Source organism: Dasypus novemcinctus, chromosome 5 (assembly GCF_030445035.2).
Source record: "Dasypus novemcinctus isolate mDasNov1 chromosome 5, mDasNov1.1.hap2, whole genome shotgun sequence".
Classification (NCBI taxonomy): domain Eukaryota; kingdom Metazoa; phylum Chordata; class Mammalia; order Cingulata; family Dasypodidae; genus Dasypus; species Dasypus novemcinctus.
Genome location: NC_080677.1, coordinates 22,312,097 through 22,336,411, shown reverse-complemented (window position 1 = coordinate 22,336,411; position 24,315 = coordinate 22,312,097).

The window sequence follows — 24,315 nt, the reverse complement described above, 5'->3', positions numbered from 1 at the left end:
AGGTTACCCCAGAAAAATCACACATGGAATTGAGGAAACATGGGGACTTGCCTGAGCAAGGCACACCCCAGGAAGAATTAGAGCACTTTCCGGGATAGCTCCAGCATTTTCATGGCCACCTTCTGTCACCCTCTGCTCCTCTGTCTACCTTTACTGTGGCTTACATTGACTTTCCCATGGTTATCTCTGTCTTATGGTATCTGCAACTTCATAGCTTCTGCGAGAGAAGAGAAAGAAGTTCGTTAATTCAGGGTTGGCACTGGGGGTGGGTGAGTGTCTCCAGTGGTCACCCCTGCCAATGACCCTGGTTTTCAACTTGCTAAACTGAAGTCATTCAAGCCCTGTTTCCTGACTGGTGACTAGATCTTTGATGATGAGATGTCTCCATAGGACCCACACCTGTGTCCCTAGACCTACTCACGCCTATGCCCCAGCCCTATTTGGACCCCAGCTTGCCTCCCTAAAACCATGTAGTTATTACATAAAACGATTTTTGCCCTAAGAGAGAAGTTGAACCATAGATGATGTACTAGGCTGCTTCTACCAATTTTTGAATGATTTGAACTTTTTTTATACATATAGACATATAGTAAACTTCCAGTCTAAAATGGGTATATAAGCTAATTGTCAGTTGCCATTTATTATTTTTCCTCTGACACCTAGACCAATTTTCTCAATTACATTACCTGCCTGTGGCCTCTGACATATCGTATAAAATGCAGATGTATATAAAAATATATGCTGTATTTTTATAACTACAAATATTAATGTATATTTTTATGTGTTATAACTTAAATCTAATTATTATTTCAGTAACTGAGATTTTATTATTTTGGGAAATAAGCTTTATGTTTATAGCTTCATTCCTTACTGTTTTAATACATTCAAAATTACTTTAAAGCTGGTTTTCTAAATCTATTCATTTATATATCTATTTTGCTTATTCACTGCATCAGTCAGGACCTTGGCAAAAACACAAACCTTAATTCTTCTGGTTCAATTGAAGTGTCTAATGAAGAGATGATATCGTGAGATCTGGGCAGGGTTGAAGGAATCAACAAGAAACTGGGGACATCCAGGAAGAAGCAGCTTAGGAAGCTGTTTCCAGCCCTAGACCTGAAGGTTCAACTAGAGGAAATGTTTCTGGAGCCCAGTGAGAACTGGTGCCATAGAGAAGGGTCACCTCGTGGAGGGCAAAGCCAGTCCAGAGCAAAATGCAGAGGGAGGGAGTGGGATGGGGCACCCGCCTGCCTGGCTCTCCACCTACAAGCTCCCTTTGCCAGAAGCCAATTAGAAGGCATCCAGCAAAGAGCTCTGGGGACTCAGACTGCAGAGATCAGCACAGGGAAGGGAACAGGAGGATGAAGAGCAGACAAGGAACGGGGAAGGGAAAAATGAGAATAATCAGTTTATTCACCCAACAAATATTCTAGGTTCCAGACACTGGGCTAAGGGTAATTGACTTGCTAAGCTTTGTTTGGGCTTTGTAAGTACATCTGCTGCACATGGCCATAGAGGCAATGGCTTCTTCTTGACTATTGTTTCTATTTACAGCATTTCAATAGGTAGGGATAGCTCTGTGCGGAATTGACTTGCAATGAGGTTTTGTACATATGGCACATTGTGACAAGCCACAGGTATAGCACAGACAGGATGTCTCCTAATTAAACCTAGGGGTAAAAACTCAGTTGAATTTTGGAATTTTACATAAGGGAGTTATCTAGGCTCTTCGTTGGCGTTAATAAAAAAAAAAGCACAAATAAGGGCACAAAGCACAGAAGGCGGAGACAGGAACAAAAGCAAATAACTTAATGAGCTTGTTAAAGGGAAAGTCACAAATTGTGCTTCCTGGAGTCTTCATGACAAAGGTGTAGGCATTCAGGCAGGGAGTTCCTTTTATTACCAGGAAGGTGTTGAATGGAGAAAGACAATGGATTATCAAAGGAAAAGCATTCTGATACAAATTCTAAATCAGAAATTACAGTGCATGCTTCTTAATTCAGAACTTCATACTCCAGGCTGAAGTGTCGAATCAGCATATATTTCTCTATTCTACCATCTGGCAACTTTGGGGAACACGCCATTGTTTTTTAAGCCTACGCCACACTCGCCCTTCATAGAGGCCAAGCAGAAGAATTCAGAATTGTACAGTCTGTCCTGTTTTGCAGTTCCTTAGCTACTTTATATGAATTGATACTTTTAAAAGAATTTATAAAGCTTGGGAATTAGAATATCTACATTCTGATCCAGGCTCTGCCATTGTATACACTTTGGACAAGTCACTTAATTTTTCAGGGCCTCAATTTCCTCACCTGTGAAATGGTGGTGTTATAGCAGAGAGACACTGGGTGTATGCAGTATTGAAGGCCACTTTTGTTAGTTTCTTCAAGTGTTTTATCTGAGTATCAGATAGGTTATCTGGTATTATCTGATACTCTAGGTAAACTTGAATTAACCACATATCCCCCACATTCCAGGAAAGCTTTTAACACATTTGGCTTGCATCCTCCCTGAATATCCAAAACCTATAGAGTTTATACTTCTCAATTGGCTTTTCAGGGAACTAGGCATACTTGGATATAGAATAAGTTTGAATTTATTTACCGGCCATATCAGTGGTAGAGTGTAGGGTTCTACTAGAATATAAGGGATTTGCCTAGGCTTTGGGATATCATTAATTGCATGAAACTGTATAGGAAATCGTATCTCTATGTGTCAGTTTGTTCATGTGAATAAGAGATCAGTAGGTTTGACTAGATTACCCAAGACCTTTGTGGCCCCTAAAAGAATTATATAAATCCAAACTAAAACCTATCAGGGAAAAAAATAAGCTAAAAAATGCTATAATTCCAACAAAACCTTCCTTTAGTTAAAATTATAACTGCAGAGTTTCCTCAAAGTTCCTTTCCTGAGCTTCAATTGATAGTGGTTTTGCCAATTCTAGGTTTGTGTTTCTACTCCCTTCCCAGTTTTAACAATCTATAAAACAACTAAAGCAGAATCTTAACAAGGGGATAAGTCATCAAATACATTAAAAGCATTCCAAAACAGATTAAATGCCTCCTATTTTATCTGTTTTTAAAAATCAGTTTTAATATTTGGTTTCTCACACTACAAGAAACTACAGATTGAAGCATTTAAGAGAATTTTGGACAAGAAGGAGATCTTGTAGCAGCGTTATGCAGAAGAATTTTGTGAGATGATGGAAATGTTCTAGAAATCTGTGCTGTCTAGTATGCCATAAGGGTGTTGAGTCCTAGAATTGGGGCTAGTGAGCCTGAAGAACAGGATTAATAATTTAATTTTAAATAATTTAAATATACCTAGGTACATGTGGCAAGTGACTAATGTATTAGATGGCACAACCTCAGGGAACGTCCCCTCAAATCTATGTTAGGAGTGGGAAATCCCATACAGCACCTCTCATGGCAGGGTTTCTCAACAGCAACACTATCAGCATTTAGAATGAGCTCATTCTTTGTGGGTGGAGGAGAGGAGCTGGTTTGTGCGTTGTAGGGCTGTGCGTTGTAGGGTGTTTAACAACATCTCTGGTCTCTACCCGCTAGATGCCATCAGTGACAGCCTCCTGCCCCCAGTCGTTACAATGGAGAGGAAAATTAACCCTGGCTGAGAAGAATCTCTGCCCCTTTCAGTTTGCTAGGCTGCTGAAATGTAATATACCAGAGATGGGTTGGCTTTTACAATGGGGATGTTTTAACTCACAAGCTTACAGTTCTGAGGCCATGAAAATGTCCAAAACAAGGTGCCATTAAAGTGATACTTCCTCCCCGAAGACCAGCTGCTGGTGATCCTGGACCCCTCTGCCACATGGCACGGCACATGGTGGTGTCTGCTGGTCTCTCCCTCCTTTCCCAGGTTTCATCACGTTCAGCTTCTGGCTTCTGGCTCTCTCTCTCCTCTCTATTCATCCTGTTTATACAAGAGTCCAGTAAGAGGCCCCACCCTGGGCCATGCCTCAACTGAAGTGACCTAATCACAAGGTCTCGCCCCCAATAGTTTCACCCCCACAGGAATGGACTAACTTTAAGAACATAATATTCTGGGGTCCCTTCAGCTTTAAACTGTCTCACTGCTTTCAAGTGAGTCCTCGTAAAGCTTTTCCTTGAAAACACCCAGGGACCATGCACCTCCCCAGATAGCCCAATTCTGTGTTGGAGTCTTGAAATTATAAGGTTTTTCCATTATACACATATATTTATGCCCCCATAGCTTCTCCTCATTAGTCTTTGTACTTGCAACTCTGATAATCTCTTTGTTGCTGAGGACGGTGGACATGAACGGGCTAGTTGAAATGTGTAAACATTAACAGAAAGCAGAGTATACAGTGGTTAGGAGGGCGGCCTCTAGAATTAAAGAGCCTAGGTTCAAATTCTGGCTTTGTAAGTAACAAGCAGAGGGCTTGTTCACAAGCTAATTCAGTTCTCTGTTTCTCAGTCCCCGTGTCCCCCTTTAAAATGCTTGGTTATTTTTATTAACAGCAATAATAACAACATACCACTTTCTTGTTGCCCTAATGGTTGTTAAATAAATATTTTATCACATGGGATCCTCCCAATGAGTCTGTAGTTATTGCTAATCCCATTTGACAAATGAAAAATGCTGCCACTCATGTAGTTTAAGGGAAATGGCCAAAGGCAAGCCTGGTGAGTGACAGAGCCTGGAAGAAAGTCCAGTTTGTCTGGTTCCAATTTTAGTGTTCTTTCTGCTGTACAAACTGGTCTTCGCCTGATGCATTCTGTCTCTGCTGGAGCTCCTTCCCTCCGCGTGGTCCACGTACCGAGAACCTGACCTCACCATCAGCGGCTTATGCAGCTGTGGGAGGAGCTGATTCGCTAAGGTCGGAAGAGCCACCGGCCAGAATCTCAGCCTGAAGCACTAAGGCAGGGGCTTCGCAGGAAGCTGCTGAGACGCTCCGCCTTTTGACCATCTACATCCTGCCTCTTCCGCTTCTCTTCCACCTTCCGGGTCCTACGCCTCCCACAGGCCTGCCTCTCACTGGCGCTCTGTAACCTTGCAGGGAATGGCGTTCTGGGAAATGTAGTTCTCCTGTTTGATTTATGCCGCAGGGGGACTTGGATGGCGGTAGTAGTCATGCTGAGACCACGACCGAAAACCCAGCACACAGCTCAAGGGATGCGTGCAGTCACCAGAGGGTGATAGGTGGGAAGGTCCCGGGTCCAAACGCTCGCTCGGGCACCTGTGGTTATCAGTGTGCAAATCATATGGGCAAAGCATTCTGCCGCTCCTAGCTGTCAGCATCAAGTATCATAAATAAAGTAACACATGCTAACTGATTCTCACCGTGTCTGGAATACGGTGGATGCTCAGTGAGCGTTGGCCCTTGCACCCCCAGGCAATAAGCCAGCAGTGTATTCTGAGGGTTGTTTGCCCTGAGTGCTCTTTTTTTTTCTTTTAAGATTTATTTTATTTACTTATTTTCTCCCCACCCCCCTCGTTGTTTGTATTTGTTGTGTCTGTTCGTTGTGTGCTCGTCTTCCTTTTAGTAGGCACTGGGAATTGCTTGAGCCACATCCGCTTCCCCCGGAGTGCTCGTAAGTATTTAAATTAACGATCTTTGGGGCAGAGTTCGCTGGTTGTCCCCAATAGCCACTCTTCCCTTTTTCCATAGGGATACGGCCTTTGTGACTGCCGCTAGCGAGACTGCATTGCTGGGCCTCCTCGGAAGGCAGCCACGTGACTGAGGTCTCACCTGTGGCTGTGGGGGAGGAGAAGCATGGAACTTACAGGTCTCCTCTTTTAAAGGAACTGGACCTACGCTCCTCTGCTCCTCTTTGCCTTGCCTTTTTTCTGCTAGCTGGGATGTGGGCATAGTGGGGGGCAGCTAGGGCAGTGTTTTCGGCCGGGAACTGGCAGCCAGGTATGACAGGCTGCAGAGCAGCCCACAGAAGCAATGGGCTCCTCGTCTTTCTGGGCCTGCCAAGTCAGATGGGGACAGCTTGGGCTCAGATTATTAGGTATGTGAGAAACACTTGGCGCAGCCGCCAAGGTCTCTTTGCTCTAGCAGCTTGTCCCGTATTTTAACTATACACCATCGGATTCAGAAACTCCTACGTTATTCCCCAATTCTGATCTTAGGGCAGCTTTCGGCAGGAGTGGGAAAGCTCACTTGAGACAGATTTCTAGCCAGAATGGCTGTTACCTAGCCTTGCCAGCTAATTTTATTTTGAAAGACAGAGCCTGGAAATGGTGGGTGAGCAAATGAAGGGTGAAAACAGGGCGAGACATTGGGTCGGGGACCAAGTCTGAAGGGACTCGGATACCCTGCGGTGGAAACAGGTGGTCCTGTACAAGCAGCAAGGTGCTTCGCCCAAGATGACAGGAGGAGTGGTAAGAAAATACTATAAATGCAGAAGCCGGTGACATTTCTTGGCTTTCATGAATACTGCTAGTATTAAAAACAAACAAACTTGATGGATAGAGCAATGCTTCCCTGGGTTGATGCTTGTGCCGTTGCTGGTTTAGCAGAGCAACTCGCATGCTTCTACCAATAGCCATAATTTAAAGATGCTAAGTGATAAAAAGCATCACGCTGAATTGTCTGCCTGCCTCCACTGCAGGGCTGGCTTCCCAGACACAAAGAACTGGCAGGTACCTCCACAGTCATCGGGTCTCTGTTTGTTGGTTTGCTGTGGCATTTACAATGCCATTATCTCGTGGGCTGTATATAGCTGTCCTCTCTCCAGACTGTGAGCCCTCTATGAATTATTTGTCTTGGTACCTTCTGTCCCTAGAATGATCAATAAATATTTAAATGAATGAGTCCAGCTCAACCTCCTCACTTTCCAGTGACTAGTTCAAAGTCAAAAGTAATTAATAGTAGAAAAAAAATCTCAGAATTCTATTTTTTTCCAGGGCCTAAATGGCTAAGAAAACCCCTTGATAAGATTCCTGCAACCCGGATCCTTCATAAATTCACATGAAAGCATACACAAGTACATATGCACACAAACACACAAAAATACATGTATACACATGTACAAACATACAGAAAGACACATGCTTGGCTATACATTAACACACAACGTGCACAAGCAAATACGAAATACATGAACACATAAGCTCACACACATACACACAAATATAGATGCACAAACACAAGATGGGAGGGAGTTGTATGAAACTCTACCACATGGAGCCTTATGGGGAATCCCTGACTCCACCTTTTTTACTTCCCCCATCCTGTAACCCTTCCTCATTACTTCCCACCAACGTCTCTTGAATTCCTCTCAGACATGTCTTGGATATGCCTTTTATTCTCTTTTCCCATGGCCTCTGGCCATCCTTTGTCCCTTACCATCTCCCTCTTGGACACTGACCTTAGCCCCTTCCATCTCAAGCTATCCTGCTAACTAATTTGTCTTCTAAGAAGCTACCAGAGTAAAACATCCAATGGATGAGACTGGTCACAGTTCTTCTTCCCTCAAATCCTTTCCTGGCTCTCCATTTTCTCCATAATAAACCTAAACACCTGGGCATGGCTCCCAAAGCCCTTCATCGCCAGGTTTGCTTTTCTGCCTTATACCACTCATCTGGCCCACCACTACTATTTATTTTTCCTGCAAACATCCAGTCCCTTCTATAGTTCAGCTTTTTTCCACTTCATTCTCTATGCATGAAGCATCCTTCACCTTCTTCTCTGCCTGGCGCATTAATTATCCTTCGGCTCTTCTTCAGATGTCCTCTCCAACTCTACCCCACACTGCCTTCCACTCCTGAAGAATTAATCCCTCCCGCCTCTGTTATCCTACACCATTTTGCACATACTTCTTTCTCACTTACCATTAGAATTATTTATTAACGTTTACTAACTTCTTTCCCCCACAAGTTTTTGAGCTTTTCTGACATAGGGGTTAAATCTTATTCTTATATGAACCACAAGTGTCTGGGCTAGTGCCTGCCACAAAAGAGGGTTTTAGGAAATGATGTTTGTCAGTAGAATTTTACTGGGCGGCAGTGGGGTTAATGGCAGAGTTATTGGAATCCAAAAGACTGCAATCTGAATCTAGCAAATTCTATTTATTAGCTCTGTCACTTGTGGCAATTTATATAAAATATTTGTACTGGCAGATTATGCACCCTTTAAAGATGTCCACATCCTAACCCTTGGAATCTGTGAATATGTTCTGTTAAATTGCAAAAGGAAATTAGGGTTGCAGGTAGAATTACGGGCGCTAATCAGCTGACCTTAAAAGAGGGAGAGTACCCTGAATTGTCCAGGTGAATCCAATGCAATCACAAGATCCTTAAAAGCAGAAGATCAGGGCCAAAGTGGGGGTCAGAGTGAGGCAATGTGGGAAGGACTCAACCCTTCCTTGCTGGCTTAGAAGATGGCATGAAGCCATGAAGTAGAGAATGTGGGTAGCCTTTAGAAAACGGGAAAAGGCAAGGACATTCTCCCCTAGGGCCTCCAGAAAGAATGCAGCTCTGCTAACACCTTGATTTTAATCAGTGAGACCCATTTTGTTCTACTGACCTCTGGAACTGTAAGATTAATTTGCATTGTTTTTAAGTCATTTTTTTCTTTGGTAATTTTTTACAGAAGCAATAGAAAACTATTACAATATGTGAACCTGTCCCTTCTCTGGGAAATTATGCCAATAATAGTTCCAGTTACCCAGGGTGGTGGTGAGAACCAAACTGATGCCTGGAATGCATTAGTTGATATGCACGGAGTGGGTGCTGAATATGGTCAGTAGTCAAGGCAATTGCGGTAGTCATAGTAACAATAGTAATAATAACATGACCAGGGAAACGGACTTTGGCCCAGTGGTTAGGGCGTCCGTCTACCACATGGGAGGTCCACGGTTCAAGCCCCGGGCCTCCTTGACCCGTGTGGAGCTGGCCCATGCGCAGTGCTGATGCACGCAAGCAGTGCCATGCCACACAGGGGTGTCCCCCGCGTAGGGGAGCCCCACGCGCAAGGAGTGCACCCATAAGGAGAGCCGCCCAGCGCGAAAGAGGGAGCAGCCTGCCGAGGAATGGCACCGCCCACACTTCCCGTGCCGCTGACGACAGCAGAAGCGGACAAAGAAACAAGACGCAGCAAAAAGACACAGAAAACAGACAACCGGGGGAGGGGAAGGGAATTAAATAAATAAAAATAAATCTTTAAAAAAAAAAAAAAAAAGAAACATGACCAGATACTGGTGCCATGAAAGCAAGCAGAAGGGGTCACTTGGGACTTCAAAGGGATGGCCGGGGAGAAGCAATGAGATCAAGTTGTTAAGAGATGGGCAATATGGGTACCAGGGAGGGCATGAAGTATAGCAATATTGAGGAAGGGGAGACAGAGGAGGTGTGCATCAACCAACGAAGACCTCCACCTCTGCCACCGAGAAGCTGCATGCTCAGGGGACGGAGGAGGCTGGCCTCGCCCCGACATCCCATTTAAAACTTCCCACTTAATCCCGTACGATTTCAGGATGTTGGCCAAGAAAGCGGCCTGGGACAGAGTTGGAAGAGGTCCGCTTTCTGAGGGTCTTGAACCTTAGGTCCTTTTTCTTCTGTTCTGGATATTTCCTAAGAGATACTGGAGTGAGTGACGCTTAGAAGCCTATCTTTTCTTGCATAGCTCAGACCTTTGGCATTGGAGATTGGAAAATCTGGGTTTTGGACTAGGCTGGGCTCTTTACTGACTGAGCTTAGACAAAGCAACTGCTCTGAGCCTTGGTCTGTAGCAACCGTTTTTAATCTCTTTTCCCTAGAAGGTGCCTCGAGGAGATAAGTAAATATGCTGTGAGGGTCCTGGGGCGGGGGGCAGGAAGGGGAGGCAGACTAATGCATTCCTCTCGGTCCTACTCCCAACTTGAAGCCCAGCAGCCCTGCCTTTTGTATAGATCGGAATTCCACGGGGGATTTTATTTGGGGAGTGGAGGAGTGCTGAGGAATAAAAAAATTTGAAAACCAGAAAAAAAGTATTATCTCTGGTATAAAGTTCAATTATATTTGGCCCGAACACACGGTGAACTTAGGTTACAGAATCTGTGAGTCTGATTAACGTCCTCGTATCTGATGAAGCCAATGGATGGACGTGCATAGACCCACCTCTGCTTGGGAGTGACAGCAGCCAAGGTCAGCTCCCTCTTTACTAGTTGGGAATGTTGGCAGGCAATGGATGCTGGTCTTCCTACATCCCAGCAGCTCTGGGCCTCGGTCTTGCCCTGGGGCATTCCTCCATTTAGCAAATGAGTCTCTGAGCTCTGGTTCCTGGTCCTGGCTGCACGTTATAAGCACCTGGATAGTTGTAGAAGTTCTGATGTCCAGGCTGCATTTCAGGGGTATTAAATCAGACATCTCGGGGGGTTGGATCCATGTCGGTAGTTCCACTGAGAAGAACTGCTCTAGTGCGAATTCCTTAAAAAGACCAAATCTGGTGTCCCCAAATTCACCCGGGCCCCTCTGCAATGGTGGCCAATAGAATATTCCACCCGCTCCTCTCCACTCAATGTGCTGGGTTGATTGTGGCTGTGCGTTTGTAGGATATCATCACCTCCACAGCTCCTCTCATCACCTGCTGCTCATTAGGTAAAACATCATTCTTCACTTCTCAGGATTTTCTCAAATGATCATTTTACTGGAAAAATTTCTCACCTTTGTCTTTTGGGAAAGCTTGTGATCCTAATGGGATATGTTTAAGGGTTGTCATAAAGATGGGGAAGCTTGAAACGTGCATTATCTGAGGGGAGATACAGTATAAGTCAAATAATAATGAGGTATATTGTTATTACTGCAAAGCAGGAAACAAAGCTGTACAGAGAAATAATCAAAATTACATTAGCCAGCTTACCCATCATGTATTTGAAATAAACTGCATGCTCATCGTCTTTAATATGACTTCTGAGATTAGAGGTCTGTATGAAATTCAATTCCAGGAGAGAGCAAAGTCTGAACACACAGCTCTCTAAGTACTTATTCTCATTAGAGTTTGAACAAACACTGGGGTGACATGTATTTTAACTCCTGACTCTGAAGCCATCACCACTTTTTACAGACAAATGCATGATGTTTCAACCCTCAGAATCCTTTACTGGTGGGGAGAGGGGCTTGTATTCAGGTAAACTGCACAGACAACTCTTAGCTGAGTCTTAGGGAGTCTGTCCAGTCCCCACCCTCATCAGTACTTTAATTAGCCTCTTAGCCATAGAAAACTTTGCTAATTTGGGCTCTCTGTCATTTGGAGAAGCTGGTGAGCAACAGAGTGTTCCAAGGAAACAAGGAAAGGAGGTGGTGAGGGGAAGGGAGAAGAGGGAATGGGACAATTGCCGGCCCCTCTTCTGCATCATGCTAGATGCTTGGCAGGTGTTAAATCCATTAAGCTCCCACAATGGCCCTGCCAGGGAGCCCCATTCCCACCGCCTGGATCCCGCTGAACTGTAAGCTCCATGAAGGCAGTGACCAAATCTGTCATTTTTCATCATTGCAGCTCCAGGGACTGGCACATAATAGATATTTTATTGAATATGTCCATGCCCTGCAGTGGGGAGTTGAATGACTCGCCAAGGACTGTACATCCAGGGATGGAGCTAAACTTTGAACCCAGGCCCGTCTGATGCTCCAAGAGCTCCAGGAGCTTTGCACTCCAGCCTGCGGTGACCATGAGCTGGACACTCATGCTTATCCACCAGGCTTTGCCCAGGAGAGTCATGGGTGCCTGGCTATGGTGTGGGGAGTCAGGCCCGAGGAACTCCTTTGGAGTCAGTGTGTGTATGTGTGTGTGTGTGTGTGTGTGTTTGTGCACAGGGAGGCTGGCTGATCATGGGAGAAGACGGAGACAAATGGCAGTGGAACCCTGCCCCATCCTCCTGCCTACCTGCCTCCCTCACCTGAACCCCATAAGCACTACGCTGTGGTCGCTCTGCCACTATAAGTGCAAGCGATGTCTCAGGACAAGTTGAATGGGGTCTTGGCTCCCAGCTCTTTCCAGGCATTCTCAGTCGGCACCAGGAGGTGCAAGAGGCGGAGGCAGCAGGCGTGGCAGGTGTGCCTGCATTGCACAAGCAGCAATCCCATCACTGAGCCCCTACATGAATGTTTCACAACCTTTTTCATTTTACAATAATAAGCACACATTGAGGAGAAGTTAGGAAACATAACCAAGTGCAGAAATCACGTCCAAATCAACAAGCATTTTTTAAGTGACCTGAGAAGGCTTCTAAAAAATAGCAAAGTTAGTGCCGGTGCTTTACTTGAAGCACTAGGCTGCACTGGGTTATTTTCAATGAAAAGAGAAAAATGTAGAAAAATGCAATAAGTCAGCTCCCCCCAAAGATATTTAGGTATTTTTCATGAAAATACTAGATTCTAGTCCTGAAATCTAAAATGAAAACATAGTGAATAGGTAAGTCATCAACAATGTCACCATCCAGAGGGAAACGCACTTGAGATTTTGGACTTCCTACATAATCTCAGATGTGTATGTGGGGTGTATAAATGTGCGTGTATGCATGTGTGCATGTGTCTTTGAGCATTTACTTTTACAATAATGGCATAAAAGTGCATGGAACATTTTGCTTCTCACAGATTACGTTGGTGTAGAAATGCAGTCTTTATCAGTTTTCCTCTTCAGGGACATGACATAGACAGCCTTGTCAGGTATTTTCTTCCTTTACATCCCTCAGAAAAGAATTAGTTTCTTTAGATGGGTCTAACACTTTTTTGGATGAAATTTAATTTTGAAAATTTTGTTTGTGTGGCTGTTGTGAACAGTATCCCTTTTCTGTTACATTTTCTCTTATAATAGGTTAATGGTGGTGTTACTGACTTATAGGGACGTTATTTTTATTATTTGTAACTGACTATCTTACTAAACGATCTTATCAGTTCTAATAGTTTTCAGTTGATTCCCATATGTTTTCCAGAGAGACAGTCATATTACCTGAAAATGATGGTAAATTTGCTTCCAATTGTCATAGTTCCCCTTTGAGTATTTTTATTCAACTGCATTAACAGGCCCTCTCAGAGCAATGGCCAGGGACAGAGGTGATAATGGGCATTTGTGTTTTATGCCTAACTTTGATTAGATTACCTGTAAGTTTACGTATTAAGTATATATCCATATATGACCTCGGTTTATTTATTTTTAATAAAATTCTTCTTTCTGGTCCCTATTTGTCAAGATTTCCTTTTTTCTCTTAATCAAGAGTGAAGGTTGAATTTTATCAAATGTTAATCGCTTCTTGGCCTTTTGGCTAGGATCAAGTGAATTTTATCAAATTTTTTTTGACATTTATTGGGATTATTATATGTTTTTCCCAGTTTAACCTGCTAATTAATATTTCAACATGAGGACTTTTTTTTTTTCACCTGAATTCCCAAAGTTATCTGGGGGGTGGGGTTGTGGATGAAAGGAGCAGTGGGAGCTGGTATCAGGACTACATTTCCAGGTGGAGGGAGAGTCCTGCCTTGGGAGCACTGGCTCTCAAAGGCAGTGGAGCTTGATGAGGAATAGCACAAAATTTGGATGTCTCTTCCTGTGGGGTAGAATCCCTCATCCATGACACTCTTAGAATTTTCTAGTAAAGTCACTAAGTAATAGGAAATTTAAGAAAAGTCACAACATAAATAGTGAAATTGAATTTCTATTAGAAAATGGAAAAGAAGAGAAGCATTATATCAGGATTTGCTATGTGGCCAAATTTAGATGGCTGGTCAAAGGCCCTGAAGAGGATGAAATAAAGTCTGGTAATCCTGAGAGTAGCTTTAAACTGGTCCCATAATCAGGAAATGGAGTACAAATTTCTGAGAAGCAGGATGGTGCTAATTGATGTATGGGTCACAAATAGATTTTTCAATGTTACATTCCATTATTTGCATTCTAGAAATAAATTTTACTTACTCAGTGGTTCAATCCATTAAGGCCCTGCTGGGGTCAGTTTGCCAATATTTTTTTTAACAATGTTTGCTCCTGTAAATCAGGGGACTGATCTGAGGTTTTAATTTTTTTGAATTATGGTCATCAGGTTTTGGTATAAAAATTATATTTTCTTCATCAAATGAATTGAGATGGATTCATTCTTTCTATTTTCTGAAATAGCTCAAATAAAATGGACTCAGCTGCATCTTGAAGGCTTGATAAAAATTTCCTATATAATTGTCTGGCCTTTGGGGTGGGGAGCATTGAATGATTGTTGTTCTGGTCAGTTTCTTTAGTGGCTACTGTTCTCTTCAAGTTATCTATCATATCTTAGAATTCATATTTTTCTAAAAAATCCATTTTAATTCATATTCTCAAATTCATCGGCATATTGTTCTATTTAATCCATTTATAATGTTTTTTATCTCCACTATGTCTGTGGTTAACTTTCTCAATCTTCATGTATTTTTTTTCCCCTATATTTAATGGGGAGATAAAGACAGAAGGTGAGAGTTCCAAATTTGTCCCTTTTGGTACCTGGGTGTTTGGGGGAGGGGTGAGGAAAAATGAGAGTTGTTGTTCTTATTAACACTGTAGCTCTCTTAACCACTCTTCACCAACTCACCAAATTAGTCAAAGCTCCTTGTCTCAGGTGTAAAATGTAACACCTGACTCACTCTTCCTAGAATGTTCATAACCAGAACTTGACTTTCTAGGCTCAAATCCCTCTCTCACCAACCAAGTGCTCTGAAAAATGTTTATTTCAGTTGTCAATATTATTGTAACTATATGATCTATTTAAATATTTTATAAACCAATGAACTATGAGTGGGGAAGGAAAAGTCATTTCTGGGAAAAGTAGGTTGAATGTTTTGGAAAGTCTTCATTTTTATAAAAGTGCTTACAAACCGGTTGAATTATGTGTGGAACAGATAGCTGCTAAAGTCTAGAAAAGAACTGCAAAACACTAAGATATTTTTATTGTGATGAAATATATGTAACATAAAATTTGCCATATTAATTACATTCAAAATGTTGTGGAAACCATCACCACTGTCAATTTCCAAACCTTTTCATCACTGAAAACAGAAATTCTGTACCCATTAAGCAATAACACCCCATCCCCCACCCCCTACTCCCAGCCCTTGGTAACTTCTAATTTGCTTTCCATCTCTATGAATTTGCCTATTCTAGATATTTCATAAAAATGGAATCATACAGTATTTGTCCTTTTGTGTCTGGCTTCTTTCACTTAGCGTAATGTTTGCAAGGTTTGTGCCAATTGTAGCATATATCAGAACCTCATCATTTCATGGCTAAATAATAAACCACATTTTGGTTATCCATCCATTTGTTGGCGGACACTTGGGTTGCTTCCACTTTTTGGCTATTGTGAGTAATGCTGCAATGACTATTCAAATACAAGCCACTGCTTTGAGTCCCTGTTTTAAATTCTTTGGTGTGTATACCTAGGGGTTAAACTGGTGGGTGTGTTAGTCAGCCAAAGGAGTGCTGATGCAAAGTACCAGAAATCTGTTGGCTTTTATAAAGGGTATTTATTTGGGGTAAAAGCTTACCGTTATAAGGCCCTAAAGAGTCCAACTCAAGGTTACTTCTTTACCAAACTCTGTTGCCACATGTTGAAGCAAGATGGCAGGCCTGATGACTGGGTTCAGTCTTCCTCTTCCCTCTTAAGGCTCCGTGGGTCCAGTTTCTTCCCATCTCAGCTGTATAGGGCTCATCTCTCTTCCTAGGTCTCATTTCTTTCCGGGCTCAGCTGTTCTCTTCTCTTCACAAGGTCAGCTGTAAACTACCAGGCAAATGGCTCATTTCTTTTTCCAGGGCCTCTGCTGTGTCTATGAAGCTGCCGCTTGTCTTCTGTGTATCTTCTCTGTGGATGTCCATTTATATAGCCCACCAAGGGGGTGGGGACTGAACCCCGCATGCCCTAATGATGTGGTCACATCAAAGCCCTAAACTTGATTTAATCAAGTAAATAAATGTAAAGCCTTTGAATTTAAATCAATCAAAGGGTATCATGCCCAGAGGATAAGACCAGTTGACAAACATAATCAGTATCTCCTTTTTGAATTCATAAATAATATCAAACTGCCACAATGGGTTATATGGTAATTTTGTGTTTACCTTTCTGAGAAGCTGCCAAACTGTTTTCTACAGTGGCTGCACAACTTTACATTCCTACTAACAAAGTTCGAGAGGTCCAATTTTCCACATCTTCACCAACACTTGTAATTTTCTGTTATTATTTTTTTACATGATAGCCATCCTAGTAGGTGTGAGGTAGTGGCTTGTGATTTTGATATACATTTCCCTAATAACTAAATGTTGAGCTGCTTCCCAGGTGTTTACTGGTCATTTGTATATCTCCTTCAGAGAAATGTCTACTCAAGTCCTTTGCCTATTTTTTAATTGTGTTGTTCTTTTTTGTTGTTGTTGGGCTTATCAGATATACGACTTCAAAATATTTCTCTCATTCTGTCGGTATTCTGTTCACTTTCTTGATAGTGTCCTTTGTACAAAAAGTTTAATTTTAATAATTTTACTTATTTTTCTTTTGTTGCCTATGTTTTAGTGTCATATTTAAGAAACAATTGCAAAATAAAAGCTGTCAAGATTTGTCCCTAAGTTTTCTTCAAAGAGTTTAATAGTTTTAGCTCTGAATTTATGGCTTCAACCCATTTTCAGTTGATTTTTGTATATGGCATAAGGTAAGGATCTAATTTTATTCTTTTGCCTGTAGATATTTAGTTACCCCAGACCATCTGTTATATTCTTCTTTCCCCATTCAATGGTATTGATGCCCTCATCAAAAATCAGTTGACCAGAGAGTAGATTAAAGGAGAAAACATCAACATATGATAGGAGGAGGAGATATACACCAAAGAACCATAAGATTGTGGCAGCCAGCACCAAAACACTGCACAATCTGGAAAAAAGCAAGGCTTGGCTTACTGGTAATTTTGATTGTGGACTTCTAGCCTCAAGATCCACTTTGGCTATGTTGACCTGCTTCCTTCTGGCCTTTACCATTTCTGGTGAGAATCTGGATGTTAATCTTGTTCAAGTTTTCTTATACATGGTTATAAAAATTAAACCATTAGGATTTCTTGACTGAGATGGCAGTCTAAGGTACAACAGGGTACCATTCCCCCACAGAAGTTTTGAAAAATTAGCAAAAACTGGCAAAGTTATCTTCCTCACAACTCCAGAAAATAGTTAAAATGGTTTCAGTAACTGGGCAAGAAATGAATCAAGAAAATGGAATTTTAAAAATGACAGGAGCTTGTGGAGACTTTGCTGGCCCTTCTCTGACATGCTCCCTGATGTACTATGGATCCAACCTGTGCTCCCATTTTAGGTACCCAGCCCTGTACCAGAGGGAGCAGAGTAACCCTTAAGTGCATACTGGGTGTCCATATGTCAGTACCAATCCACTAGAAACTCTTCTTGGGTCATTCTCCCAGAACTTACCCCACAGTTTGTAGATACCTAAAGCAGTGTAAGAAACAGTTAGGTTGAAGCAGCCTGAGGCAAAGGATTACCTGCCTTAAAAATACAATAGAGCACCCAGGAGGGCAGAAAGTCTATTTCATAGGAATCAGAGCGGACATTCCTAAAACCATGAAAATGCATAAGCCCAAACTAAGGTGTAGACTCAAAAAAGACAGAGAGGGACCGGCATTTCAATTTTGCCTGGGGCTGATCTTGATAGGGGGGAAATCCTGAAGGACAGCATCAAACAATGCAAAGCTAATTTGCAAAGGCTATGAAAGGTTCTTTTTTGCTTAGGTTTGTTAGTTCTGGGGACTCAGGAAATTCTTTGTCATATCACTTGCTAGATACAGGTTTAGTGGACAGTCAGGGACTAAATTCTAGACTTTAAAGTCTTAAAATGTACAACATGCACAAAAGATTATAAGGCAAACAAAGAAAGAGGAAATGATAACCCACCAAAAGGAACAAAATGAAAATTTAGAAACCATCAACAAAGAAGACCAGACTAGAAATATTGGGCAAATATTTTTTAAAAGTGATATTTAATATGCTCAAGGAAATAAAGGAAATCATGGAGAAAGAACTAAAGGATTTTAGGAAAATTATAGATAAACAATATGAGAATCTAAGTAAAGAAATAGAAAATTTAAAATGGAGCCAAACAGAAATACTTGAGTTGAAGACCACAGTAAATGAAATGAAAAATTCTGTAGAGTGTTTCAATAGCAGACTGGAGCCAGCAGAAGAAAGAATTAGTGAAATCAAAGACAAGGCAACCAAAATAATCCTGGTTGAAGTAAGAAAAAAAAAATTGAATAAAAGTAAACTGAGCCTAAGAGACCAGTAGGACACCATGAAGAATACCGATACCCATGTTATGGGAGTATCAGAAGGAGAAAAAGAGAAAGGAGCAGAGGACTATTCAAAGATACAGCACAGAAAACTTCCTGAATTTAATAAAAGATGTGAATGTACACATTAAAGAAACCCAGCAATCCCCAATAGATTTGAAGAGAACCATGCCTAAACCCATAGTAGTCAAACTGTCAAATGCTGAGAATAAGGAGGGTGTTCTAAAAGCTGCAAAAGAAAAGCAACATGTTATATACAGGGGTGTGCCGGTGGGATTGGGTGCCAATTTATCATCAGAAACAGTGGAGGGGAGTGGATGTAGCTCAAGTGATTGAGCACCTACTTCCCATGTATGAGTCCCGGGTTCAATCCCTGGTACCTCCTAAAAACAAAAACAAAAGAACAAACTGAAAAACCAGTTCTCAGTGGGGAGCAGATGTAGCTTAGTGGTTGAGTGCCTGCTTCCCATGTAAAAGGTCCTGGGTTAAATCTCCAGTACCTCCTAAAAAAAAAAAAAAAAAAAGAACAGTGGAGGCAAAAGGAGGGAAGTGGGGTGAAATATTGAAAGTGCTGGTAACCAATTAAGAGTAAGGAAGATTATGGCATTCGATGATTTAAAAAAACACTAAGGCAGTTTGTCACCACTAGCCCTGATCTACAATTTATTCTAAATGGATTTTTTGATATTGAAAGGAAAAGTAGCCAGATGGTAGATTGAAGTAGTATAAAGAAATAAAGACCTCTGTTAAATATAGCCTTATGGGTAGTTATAAATTACCAATATTATTGTATTATATTTTGGTATGTAAATCCACTTTTTATTTTATTACAGGTTATTAAATGCAAATGCATAAAAAGTCATGATAAATTTATGGTTTTAGACACACAATTTATGAGATATATAATTTTAACATGTATAACAAAGAGGTGGGGCTAAGGAGGGGTATAGAAACAGCATATGTATATGTTGGTGAAGTAAGTTGGTAGTAAATCAAACCAAACATGATTGCTATAGATTTAGAATGTGAAATTTAAGCCCCATGGTAACCACAAAGAAAATGTTGGTATATACAGAAGGAAATGAGAAGGGGCTCAAAATATTACACTACAAAAAAAAATCAAATAAATATGAAAATAGGCATTAACAGAGGAACTGAGAGACACAAAAAGTATGATATTTACAATGACTAGAAAAATGGCAGAAGAAAGTCCTGAATTATCGGTAGTTTATACTTTAAATGTAGATGGATTAAACTTTTCAGTCAAAAGGCAGAGATTGGCAGAATGAATAAAAAAGCATAACTGAACTATATCCTGTTTTTAAGAGACTAACCTTAAATTCAAAGTTACAAGTTGGTTGAAAGTGAAAGGATGTAGAAAAATATGCCGTGCAAATAGTAACCAAAAGACAGTTGGGTCAAGTATACTAATACCAGATAAAATAGACTTTAAGGCAAAAACAGTTGCAAGGGATGGAGAAGGTCACTATATACTTAAAAATGGGTCAATACAACAAGAAAACATAACAATTATAAATATATAGGTACCTTATGGTAGAGCTCCAAGATATACGAAGCAAATATTGACAGATTTGAAGGAAGAAATAGACAGTGCTATATTAATATAAGGAGAGTACAATAAAGCACTTTCAATAATGGATAGAACATCTAGATAGAAGAAAAATAATGAAATAAAAACCTTGAATGATACTAAACACCAATTAGACCTAAGAGACATACATAAAGCCCTTTACACACCAGTAGCAGAATACATGTTCTTCTCTAGTGCACATGGGTCATTCTCCAGAACAGATTGTTAGGTCACAAAACAAGTTTCAATACAATTAAAATATTGAAACTGTACAATGTATCTTCACCACCACAATGGAGTGAAACTAGAAATCAATCACAGAGGGAAAACTAAAATAATCACATATATGTGGAAATTGAACAACATACTCTTAAAAAACAAATGGATCAAAGAAGAGCTCACAATGGAAATTAGAAAATATCCTGAGGTGAATATGAACCAAAACATAATGTGACAAAACTTATGCAATGCCACAAATGCAGTCCTGAAAAGGAAATTTATATTTTTAGTTGCTTACATTAAAAAAAAGGAGGGGAGCCAAGATGGTGGCAGAGTAAGGAGCTCCTAGAGTCAGCTCGTGATACAGGGCAGTTGATGGTCACCCAGAGCTACCTAAAGCATCTGTTTGGAGGACCCAGGAGACCAGAGGAATATCCTGCAACATTGTTGAGAGTGTGGAAGGAGACTGCTCATCTGCACAGAGGATTCATTAGTAGAGCCCTCCACACCATGGAGGTTGGTGCTTGTGGCCATTCTGTGGCTGGAGTTGGAAACTCCATTTCTTGAAAAAAAACACAAAAAACAAACAAAAAACAAACAAAAAAAAAAAAAACGGGAGGAAGACATGGTATGGCACCAACTTCAGCTATTGATTGGTGGATTTGGCAGGCTGAAATAGAATCCTAGAAACAACTAAACTTTGAGCCTGTCCAGGTCAGAGGGAAGCCGATGGCCACCATTTTGACTCTGCCCTGGGCATAGGGGGAAGCGGGGCTGACTGAAAATCACAGTGCTTGTAAGGACCGGCTTCTTTCTACCCAGGTTGGTTTGCACATCTAGCCTAAACCCCAGTCTCTTCTCTGGCAAGGAGGAAGCTAGGGGGACTTGCACCAACTCTGAAGGAAGCTGCAAGCCACACTGCAGATGCTGGTGTCCATCCTATTTTGGGGGCATAAGCCACATCAGGAGCTATTCTGTGGCTGGGGTTGGAGGCTCCATTTCCCATAAATGGTGGAGGAAAAGACATTTATCCACTGACCTTAGCTACTGATTAGTGGATTTGGCTGGCTAAAGTATAATCCTAGAGACAGCTGGGGTCTGAACCTGTCCAAGCGGGAAAGAGTCCAGTAGCCACCATTTTGACTCCACCTCTTAGCATGAGGGGAAGCCAGGCTGACTGAAATCCAGTGAAGTTAGAAACTTCTTTCCACCAAGATCTGACTGCAGCCCTAGCCTAAGCTCCAGCCCCACCTCCAGCAGAGAGTTAGCTGGTGGGACCTGCACCAGGCTCTCCAGGCAACTGCAAGTGCTCTCTGCTGGCATAGGCTGAATTGTTGGACACCTGGGGCTGCATCCCTGCACCCCAAGAGAAGAGGAGTTGGGGATCCTTGACCTCTCTGGGCAATGGTAGGAGTTTTCAGCCCACAAAAATAGGTTTGTTGAATGCCTTTGAGACCATCTCCACCTCTGTCCTCCCACAGGATAGGAGGGGGGGCTGGTCTTCCCTCAGCCTCTCAGGGCAACTTCAGACAGTTTTGGCCTGCACAAGCCTGACCATTGGGCACCTGTGTCTCCACCTCCATCCTCAATAGGACAAGAAATGGACTGTGTTTGCCCAGCCTCTCTGGGTAACTGCAGGTGATTTTGGCCCACACAGCCTGGACTGGTGAGTACCTGTGGACTGACCCTCACCCCCCAATAGGAAAGAAGGGGGCTGGTGTTTCCATACTTTCTGTCTACAGGACTGCACTGTTGAGCATTGCTGGTTCCATTCCCACTTCCTAAATGGCAGAAGGGACAGTACTCCCTCAGCCTCTCAGGGCAACTGCAGGTGTATTTGGCCCACAGAGATTAGATTGTTGGGCATGCCAGAGAGTCCATTCCCACCCTTGGCAGAGAGAGGGTCTGGTGCTACATCAGTTTACCTGAGCAAATGTGGTCATTTTGGATCCACACAGCATAGATTGCTGACTGCAACCATAGGTCCATCCCTGCCTAAGGTAGGGGAGGAAGGGTATGAAGCTTTATCAGTGTCTCTGGGAGACTACAGACAGTACATGCACAACTTGGATTATTATACATGACTGCAGCTCTGTCCCTGCCCCTGACAGAGGAGAAAGGTGGGAGAAGCTTCATTAATTCCTGGGGCAATGTGGGGAGCTTCAGCCTCCATAGCTTATAGCACCAACTACATCCCTGGCTAATACTATATAACCAGCAAGGAAGAAAAGACAAGAAATCCCTAAACTAAAGGGAGAAACCACACCCAGAATAAATACATCTAGCAAGCCAGATGCAGAAACACCAACAAAAAATTACAATCCATACTAAGAAACAGGAAGAGATGGACCAGTTAAAGGAATAAGATAAGCCTGCAGATGACATAAAGGAGTTGAGACAATTGATCTGAGATGTTCAAACAAATCTCCTTAATAAATTCAATGAGATGGCTAAAGAGATTAAGGATAGTAAGAAGATATTGGATAAGCACAAAGAAAAATTTGACAGCATTCATAGAAAAATAACAAACCTCATGGGAATGAAAGGTGCAATAAATGAAATTAAAAATACACTGAAGGCATATAACAGCAGATTTGAGGAAGCAGAAGAAAGGATTGGAGAGAATGAAGACATGACCTCTGAAAGCGAAAATACAAAAGAACAGATGAAGAAAAGAATGGAAAAAATTGAACAGGGTCTCAGGGAACTAAATGACAGCAGAAATGTTCAAACATACATGTCATGGGTGTCCCAGAAGGAGAAGAAAAGGGAAAGGGGGCAGAAGGAATATATGAAGAAATAATGGTGGAAAATATCTCAACCCTATTGAAGGACATAGATATCCATGTCCAAGGAGCACAATGTACTCCCAGCCAAATAAATCCAAATAGACCAACTCCAAGACACATATTATTCAGAATGTCAAATGCCAAAGACAAAGAGAGAATTCTGAGAACAGCAAGAGAAAACCAATGCATAACATATAATGCATAACATATAAGGGATACCCATTAAGATTAAATGCTGATTTCTCATCAGAAACTATGGAGGAAAGAAGGCAGTGGTATGATATATTTAAGATACTGCAGGAGAAAATCTGCCAGCCAAGAATTTTATACCCAGCAAGATTATATTTTTAAAATGAGGGCAAGATTAGAATATTCACAGATAAATAGAAACTGAGAGAGTTTATAACAAAAAGACCAGCTTTGCAGGAAATACTAAAGGGAATGTTACAGCCTGAAAAGAAAAGACAGGAGAGAGAGGCCTGGAAGAGAGTCTAGAAATGACAACCATATCAGTAACAGTAACTAAAAGTGTCAAAAATAAAATGATAGATAAAATGCAAAGATCAAAATGGATGAAATAAGAAATGCCTTTACAGTAATAACATTGAATATTTATGGATTAAACTCTCCACTCAAAAGACACAGACTGGCAGAATGGATAAGATAATATAAGCCATCTATATGTTGTCTGCAAGGGACTCACCTTAGACCCAAGGACACCAACAAATTGAAAGTGAAAGGTTGGAAAAATATACTCCATACATGCAGTAACCAAAAAAAAAAAAAAAGGTAAGTTAGCTATACTTATATCAGATGATATAGATTTTAAAAGCAAAACTGTTATTAGTGATAAGGAAAGACATTAAATATTAATAAAAGGGATGATTCACCAGGAAGAAATAATGATCATAAATATATATGCACCTAACCAGGATGCCCCAAGATACATGAAGTAAACCCTGGCAAAACTGAAGGGAGAAATAGATATCTCTACAATAATAGTTGGAGACTTCAATACACCACTCTCAGCATTGGACAGAACATCTGGGCAGAAGATGAATAAAGAAACAGAGAGCTTGAATAATATGATAAATGGACTAAACTTAATAGACATATACAGAACATTGCACCCCCAAACAGCAACATATACATTCTTTTCAAGTGCTCATGGATCTTTTGCCAGTTTAGACCATATGTTGGTTCACAAAGTGGATCTCAATAAATTCAACAAAATTGAAATTATACAAAGCACTTTCTCTGATCATATGGAATAAAGTTGGAAATCAACAAGTGAAAAAAAGGAAAATTCACATATATATGGATATTAAACAACACACTCTTAAATAATCAGTGGGTTAAAGAAGAAATTTCAAGAGAAATCAATAAATGTCTTGAGACAAATGACAATGAGAATGCAACATATCAGAACCTATGGGGTGCTGTGAAGGCAGTGTT